Source organism: Cicer arietinum, chromosome 2 (genome assembly GCF_000331145.2).
Source record: "Cicer arietinum cultivar CDC Frontier isolate Library 1 chromosome 2, Cicar.CDCFrontier_v2.0, whole genome shotgun sequence".
NCBI lineage: Eukaryota > Viridiplantae > Streptophyta > Magnoliopsida > Fabales > Fabaceae > Cicer > Cicer arietinum.
Window position 1 is genome coordinate 26,500,458 of NC_021161.2, and position 9,019 is coordinate 26,509,476.

Below are 9,019 nucleotides of genomic sequence, written 5' to 3' on the forward strand. Positions count from 1 at the left end.
AATTCAGAGAAGGCGGATCAATGGATCCAAGAAGTGGAGAAAATCTTTGAAATGATAAATTGTTGGGCGGGAGTGAAGGTCAGCTATGCCACTTATATGCTGTTGGGGGACGCTGAGTACTGGTGGAGGAGTGCAAGGTTATTGATGGGAGCAGCCCACGAGGAGGTGAACTGGGAATCGTTTAAAAGGAAGTTTTTAGACAAATACTTCCCGATGAGTACCAGGACTAAACTGGGTGACGACTTTCTGAAACTTCACCAGGGGAGCATGACTGTGGGCGAGTATGCTGCTAAATTTGAATCACTATCGAGGCACTTCAGGTTCTTCCGTGAAGAAATTGATGAACCATTCATGTGCCATCGCTTCCAAGACGGACTGAAGTATGAGATTCAAGACTCTGTCTTACCCTTGGGAATTCAACGTTTCCAAGCGCTGGTGGAGAAATGTAGAGAAGTGGAAGATATGAAAAACAAGAGGGCTAGCCGAGTAGGGAATTTTAATTCGGGAGGCCCTAGTCGGGTGAATTATCAGAACAGGGGAAAGCAAGTGGCTAAACCTTATAATCGACCATAGAATAACAACGGTGGGCAGAGTCTCCCGGGGAACCAGAATTTCGGGAGGCAATTGGGGCAAGTGCTTCGATGTTTCCGATGTGGGGGAGAAGGACACTATGCTAGTGCTTGTACCGCTAACGTCCCCACCTGTCACAATTGTCGGAAGTCGGGGCACATGGCAAGGGATTGCACGGCTCCAAAGGTGGAACCAGTGGTGAATGTAGCTAGGGCTACCCGTCCTACTGCTAGAGGACGCATTTATTGTGTGAATGCTGAAGAGGGAAATCCATCTGGTAATCTGATTCAGCGTGATTGTGAGATTGCAGGTAACACTCTAACTGCACTCTTTGATTCGGGGGCAACCCATTCCTTCATTGCTATGGACTGTGTGAATCGCTTGAAGTTATCTGTGTCTGCTTTACCTTTTGATTTGGTTGTTTCCACACCTGCTAAGACCTTAACCGTAAATTCTGCATGTTTACATTGTCGAATGACTATACAGAATAAGGATTTCTTGGTTAATCTAATTTGTTTACCGCTACAATCACTCGAGGTCATCCTCGGTATGGATTGGATGTCTTATCATTATGTGATCTTGGATTGTGCTCGTAAATTGGTTCTTTTCCCCGAACCAGGAGTTGTTAAGTATTTAGCTGCTAACAAACTCCGAGTGTCGCTAAGCGAAGGGACTCATGAGTTTTTGTCTCTAGCAAATGTAGAGGCAAAGATAAATGTGGAAATAGAAGATGTGATACTTGTCAACGAGTATCGGGATGTATTTCCAACGGAAATTCCAGGATTGCCACCGGTAAGAGAAGTGGAATTCTTCATTGATTTGCACCCAGGAACGGGACCCATTTCAATGGCACCTTATCGAATGTCGCCATTGGAATTAAATGAGCTCAAAGGCCAAATTGAAGACTTGTTGGAGAAGAAATTCATCAGACCAAGTGTATCACCATGGGGAGCTCCAGTTTTGCTAGTTAAGAAGAAGGACGGAAGCTCGCGCCTATGTGTGGATTATAGACAGCTTAACAAGGCAACTATTAAGAATCGTTATCCTTTGCCACGAATCGATGATTTGATGGATCAATTGAGAGGGGCCGCGATATTTTCGAAGATTGACTTGAAGTCGGGTTACCATCAGATCCGAGTAAGGGAAGGAGACATTCAGAAAACAGCTTTCAGAACCCGCTACGGACATTATGAATACCTGGTTATGCCGTTCGGAGTTACCAATGCACCGGCAATTTTCATGGACTACATGAACAGGATCTTTAATTCGTTCCTTGATAAATTCGTGGTGGTATTCATTGATGATATATTGATTTATTCAAGGACTGAAGAAGAGCATGGAGAACATTTGCGACAAGTTCTTGAGATTTTACGCGAGAAGCGATTGTATGCCAATCTGTCGAAGTGTGAATTTTGGCTAGAGAAAGTGAATTTCTTGGGACATGTGATAACCAAGGAAGGAATCGCTGTAGATCCGGCTAAGATTGAGGCGGTTCTTGCTTGGAAACAGCCTCAGACTGTCACTGACATACGAAGTTTTGTGGGACTGGCAGGGTACTACAGGAGGTTTATCGAAGGTTTTGCTAAGATTGTGGCTCCACTGACACAACTTACCAGAAAAGATCAACCGTTCGCATGGACGGAGAAGTGTGAAGAAAACTTCCAGTTACTAAAGAGAAAATTGACGACCTCACCTGTATTGGTATTACCGCAATCAGAAGAACCCTATGAAGTTTATTGTGATGCATCTCACCAAGGGTTAGGATGTGTTCTGATGCAACACAAGAAAGCTGTGGCTTATGCCTCGAGACAATTGAAGATTCACGAAAGGAACTATCCTACTCATGATTTGGAGCTTGCCGCGGTTGTTTTTGCATTAAAGATCTGGAGGCATTATTTATATGGGTGCACGTTCACCGTGTTCAGCGACCATAAAAGCTTGAAATATTTGTTTGATCAGAAGGAGTTGAACATGCGCCAGAGACGATGGATGGAGACTCTCAAGGATTTTGATTTCACACTGCAGTACCACCCTGGGAAGGCCAATGTAGTGGCTGATGCGTTGAGCAGAAGAAGTGTATCGGTGTCTTCACTAATTATGGCTAGACAACAAGAGTTGTGGGAAGCTTTTAGAGACTTGCACTTGAACGTAGAGTTTGCACCGGGAATTTTGAAATTCGGAATGATTAAGATCTCGAGTGGATTACTTGAAGACATTGCGAATTCTCAGGATGACGTCTTAATTCAAGAGAAGAGGAATCTAATAGTACAAGGGAAGACGACTGAGTTCAAGATTGGGGCTGATAATGTTTTGCGGTGTAATGGTAGGATTTGTGTACCAGAAATTACAGATATGCGGAAAACGATTTTAGAAGAGGCGCATAAGAGTAAGCTGAGTATTCATCCTGGAGCAACAAAGATGTATCAGGATTTGAGGCAGAATTATTGGTGGCCAGGAATGAAGAAACATGTGGCGGAATATGTATCCACTTGTCTAACTTGTCAGAAAGCGAAGGTGGAACATCAGCGACCTGCTGGAATGTTGCAACCTTTAGATATACCTGAATGGAAGTGGGACAGCATTTCCATGGATTTTATAACCGGATTACCAAAGACAAGGAGAAAGAATGATTCCATATGGGTGATAGTGGATCGACTAACTAAATCTGCTCACTTTTTGCCGGTAAGGACCACCTATAAGGTAGATCAGCTAACGGAGATCTACATTGCTGAAATTGTGAGGTTACACGGGGTACCATCGAGCATTGTATCAGACCGTGATCCGAAGTTCACATCGCATTTTTGGGGAGCATTGCACGAAGCGTTGGGAACGAAGCTACGATTGAGTTCAGCTTACCATCCACAAACGGACGGACAGACTGAAAGGACAAATCAGTCCTTGGAAGATCTGTTGAGAGCATGTGTTTTAGATGATAGAGGAAGTTGGGATGATGTACTTCCGTTGATTGAGTTCACTTACAACAATAGTTTCCACGCAAGTATTGGAATGGCACCATATGAAGCTTTATACGGACGCAAGTGTCAGACGCCCTTGTGTTGGTATAAAGACGGTGAGAATATGATTGTCGGACCAGAGATGGTGCAACAGACCACAGCTAAAGTAAGGAAGATTTGAGAATGGGGAATCTCTTAATGTCTCGTTTACTGAATGTTTTGTGTGGAAATCGTTTAAGTCAAAAGTATATTAAGAATGGGGAATCTCTTAATGTCTCGTTTACTGAATGTTTTGTGTGGAAATCGTTTAAGTCAAAAGTATATTAAGAATGGGGAATCTCTTGATATGTCTGTTTGCTTAACGTTTTGTTTTGAAAATCATTAAGATAAATCAGTATTAAGAATGGGGAATCTCTTAATGACTTATTTATTTAATGTTGTTTTGAAAATCGTTTAAGTTAACTGGGCGTTAAGAATGGGGAATCTCTTAATGTCTTATTTATTTAATGTTGTTTTGAAAATCGTTTAAGTTAACTGGGCGTTAAGAATGGGGAATCTCTTAATGTCTTATTTATTTAATGTTGTTTTGAAAATCGTTTAAGTTAACTGGGCGTTAAGAATGGGGAATCTCTTAATGTCTTATTTATTTAATGTTGTTTTGAAAATCGTTTAAGTTAACTGGGCGTTAAGAATGGGGAATCTCTTAATGTCTTGGTTACTTAATGTTTGTTGTGAAAGTCGTTTAAGTTAAATGGGTATTAAAAATGGGGAATCTTTTAATATCTGCATTTGCTTAACGTCTGTTGTGAATGAAGTCGGTATATGTTCATGCATTTTCATCCTTTTTGTAAATCGTGCAGACCCGTGATAGGTGGCACCTTGATAAATGGTATTTTGGCCTGTGATAGGCGGTACATTTATGATTTACGGTTTTGAAAACCGTGCAGACCCGTGATAGGTGGCACCTCGATAAACGGTACGGGCGCGTGATAGGCAGTACGTTTATGGTTTTCGCTTTTTTGTAAATTGTGCAGACCCGTGATAGGTGGCACCTCGATAAACGGTACGGGCCCGTGATAGGCAGTACGTTTATGGTTTTCGCTTTTTTGTAAATTGTGCAGACCCGTGATAGGTGGCACCTCGATAAACGGTACGGGCCCGTGATAGGCAGTACGTTTATGGTTTTCGCTTTTTTGTAAATTGTGCAGACCCGTGATAGGTGGCACCTCGATAAACGGTACGGGCCCGTGATAGGCAGTACGTTTATGGTTTTCGCTTTTTTGTAAATTGTGCAGACCCGTGATAGGTGGCACCTCGGTAAACGATACGGGCCCGTGATAGGCAGTACGTTTATGGTTTTCGCTTTTTTGTAAATTGTGCAGACCCGTGATAGGTGGCACCTCGATAAACGGTACGGGCCCGTGATAGGCAGTACGTTTATGGTTTTCGCTTTTTTGTAAATTGTGCAGACCCGTGATAGGTGGCACCTCGATAAACGGTACGGGCCCGTGATAGGCAGTACGTTTATGGTTTTCGCTTTTTTGTAAATTGTGCAGACCCGTGATAGGTGGCACCTCGGTAAACGATACGGGCCCGTGATAGGCAGTACGTTTATGGTTTTCGCTTTTTTGTAAATTGTGCAGACCCGTGATAGGTGGCACCTCGATAAACGGTACGGGCCCGTGATAGGCAGTACGTTTATGGTTTTCGCTTTTTTGTAAATTGTGCAGACCCGTGATAGGTGGCACCTCGATAAACGGTACGGGCCCGTGATAGGCAGTACGTTTATGGTTTTCGCTTTTTTGTAAATTGTGCAGACCCGTGATAGGTGGCACCTCGATAAACGGTACGGGCCCGTGATAGGCAGTACGTTTATGGTTTTCGCTTTTTTGTAAATTGTGCAGACCCGTGATAGGTGGCACCTCGATAAACGGTACGGGCCCGTGATAGGCAGTACGTTTATGGTTTTCGCTTTTTTGTAAATTGTGCAGACCCGTGATAGGTGGCACCTCGATAAACGGTACGGGCCCGTGATAGGCAGTACGTTTATGGTTTTCGGTTTTTTTGTAAATTGTGCAGACCCGTGATAGGTGGCACCTCGATAAACGGTACGGGCCCGTGATAGGCAGTACGTTTATGGTTTACGCTTTTTAGTAAATCGTGCAGACCCGTGATAGGTGGCACCTTGGTAAATAGTACTTTGGCCTGTGATAGGCGGTACATTTACAATTTACGTTATTTTAGTAAGCCGTGCAGACCCGTGATAGGTGGCACCTTGGTAAACGATACGGGCCCGTGATAGGCAGTACGTTTATGGTTTACGCTTTTTAGTAAATCGTGCAGACCCGTGATAGGTGGCACCTTGGTAAACGATACGGGCCCGTGATAGGCAGTACGTTTATGGTTTACGCTTTTTAGTAAATCGTGCAGACCCGTGATAGGTGGCACCTTGGTAATTGGTACTTTGGCCTGCGATAGGCGGTACGATTATGATTTACGGCCCTTCGAGGAGGGTTTTGGTTTGGAATTCCGAGTCCATGCATTTTGGCATATACGCATTGCATTAGGGTGCTTGGCACGCGAGTCGTGGTTGATTTGAGTTTTATGATTAAGTGATTTGAATTTGAGTCGTTGTGGTAATTGCGTTGAAAATGCTAAGTGTTATGTGTTGATTGTTGTGTGTAAGTATGATGGTTATCGAGATCCCAATTGCCGTGGTAATCGCGTAGGAATTGCTAAGTGTTAGGTTGTGAACTTGATTAGGAATGACTTGAGTTATTGCATGAATTTTTGGAAAAACGGTCAGGGAAATCGATTTCCCAATCGATTGGATAGTAAACAGGGACTTGGCCAAATGGACAAAATCGATTAGCCAATCGATTTTGTAATCAGTTGGCCCTTAAGTCAGGGACTCATCCATATTCGACCAAATCGATTTGGAAATCGATTGGCCCTTAAGTCAGGGGCTCAGTCATCCTGTCAATCGATTGCCAAATCGATTGATTCAGCCCAGGATTCTATTTTCATTAAAAACCCTCACCCCAATCGATTTCCCAATCGATTGGCTCAGTGAAAACCCTCAGTTTGAGTTAGATGATTGATTACTCATTAACTTATCCATGTCTTGACTTGTTATGTGTTAATTAGGAGATTGAGAACCTCATTTTACTTTCATTTTAAATTGGCAAAGTATTGTATGAACTTTTAGCATATTGAAAATCCTGTTAAGGTGCATGCCTAGTTGAAAAGTTATTTTGAGCATTTAAAATCTTAATTGCTATGTGGTAATTGTTATTTTTGGTTGGTGACCCTTTACAATTATTGTGGAAATCTGGGCTTTGCCCTCAGATGAGAGTCAGGACGGTCCTACCAGTTCGTACCCTACGGACGGGAATGGAGATGGGAACGCGTGATTGCAGTTACATTAGGAGGATCTCACGGGGCGCGTGGAGATACTCAGGGAGTATAGCTTTTTGGTAGGATGATCAGATTAGGATGATGTATAGGAACTAGGTGTCCTTCTTTTTGGATTGGAGTATTTTTACTTTGGAAAGCTGTATTTATACTAATATTGTCAGTTTGACTTCTTATTCGAATGGGTTCCATGTACCATTTGATGTTGTGTAAATGTTTTGGATTTATAATTGGAGAAACTTTTCCGCTGCTTGTAAATTATAATGACTCAATTATTTATCCAAAGGCATTTCCTGATTTAATTCTTTGTTCGTTTTTAATTACTTTAAAAAAAAAAAATATACCCTCGCTTTGAAAAACGGGGTGTTACACGGTTATTTTTTTCCTCACTTGAATGGATTAAAGTGCCCAATCACTTACATTCTTAATTGCACCGAATTGAATATTTTATGAAATAGAAATGGTCCAATTGAAATTCATGGCAACAAATCTATGCAATAAAAGATAAAACATCTTGGAATCAAAGCAACAATCAAGAATTGAATTTTAGTAACTGAAAAACAACGATCAAGAATTGAATTTTAGTAACCGTAAAACAATTATCAAAGATTCTAAGCTCAAGAACAAAGAACATTTTCAAAGAAACGATCGACTAAGCATCTGTACACAAATTAAAGTAACAAATTCCTAAGCATCTGGACACAAATCCAAGCAACGATCATTAGAACTTGAATGCAATAGGAAGATTATAAAATTGAAGTAACTAGAATTAAATAATCAAAACGTTGGAAGTAGTAGAAGAAGAAGCAATTTGAAACTATGTGTGAAGCAACAAAAACAAAAAATGGTTCTCACCACTTGAGGAACCCTAAACAACTATGTGCAAAGCAACAAGAACAAAAAATATACGAGTTGAATATCAATGAATCATCAATCATCAAACACTCAATTGTAATATCATTCTAATTGTGCTAAGTATGTGAGAAATACTATAAACATCCTCCAATGAGAGTAAACCCATCAATAAACCAAACACTCAAGTGTAATGCCTTTTTATTTTATTTTCATACTCTTGAGTCGCTCATGGAAAAGGAAAATAGATTAAGGGCATATCTTTAATGTTTTGGTGCATCTTTATATAATCTTGCATCACCTCTTTGTATTCCTCTTAAAAGATTGGAGCATTAGAATTTCCAGCCAAGAAAGGAATATATTGGGACCGATTTGATTAACCTGAATATTATTATGGTGAATCAATCTTTGAAGATTTAATATAAAATTTTATGATACATGTTTATTTCTTGCAATCATGACAAAGGGAAGAATCCCTAAAGTCTCTATATAAAAGGACATGCAACCTTAATTGAATTATACACAAAAACAAACAATACGATAAACACAATACAACCGTCTATGCGCTCTTGTTCTTAACCATACTACTTTATATACGTGTTGAGACATATTTCTCTTTCTGAGAGCATAACTTTGTAAACACACTATTGTGAGAGTTATTCAAGAAAATCCATAAACACATTATTTTTGTAACATAGCCCAATAGTGGATGCATCCCTCAACAACTTGATTGTACTAAGCTACAAGGTTTAGAAAACTTGAACACAATCAGGTTAACTAGTAGTGTTCAATGGATGTGTGATTCAATTGGAGAATTAGTGGATTAAATCCTTCAGATTGAAGGGACTAGATGTAGTTAACGTGTTGGTGATGAATCAGGATAAATTGGTATGTGTTGTTCTATGTTTATTGTTTTATTTTATTTTATTTTTTTATTGCGCATTTTAATCTTACTAAAAACACTTTAAAATAATATACAGTTTACCCCCCACCCCCGCCCAATTCTTGTGTTTCTTGTTCTACATTTACTTAGGGAGGAACTAGAATGGGTTTTAACGCAACAAGAGCTCCAGGAGCAACGACAATGGTTTCACATGAGAAAAAAACATTTCACTTGAGAAGAAGGGTTTCATGTAAGAAGAAAGATTTCACGCGCAACAAATTTATGAGTTTTGGAACAAAGACAAAGAAAAAAGGTTTAGAGGTTTCACGAATTCTGTTTTAGGGTT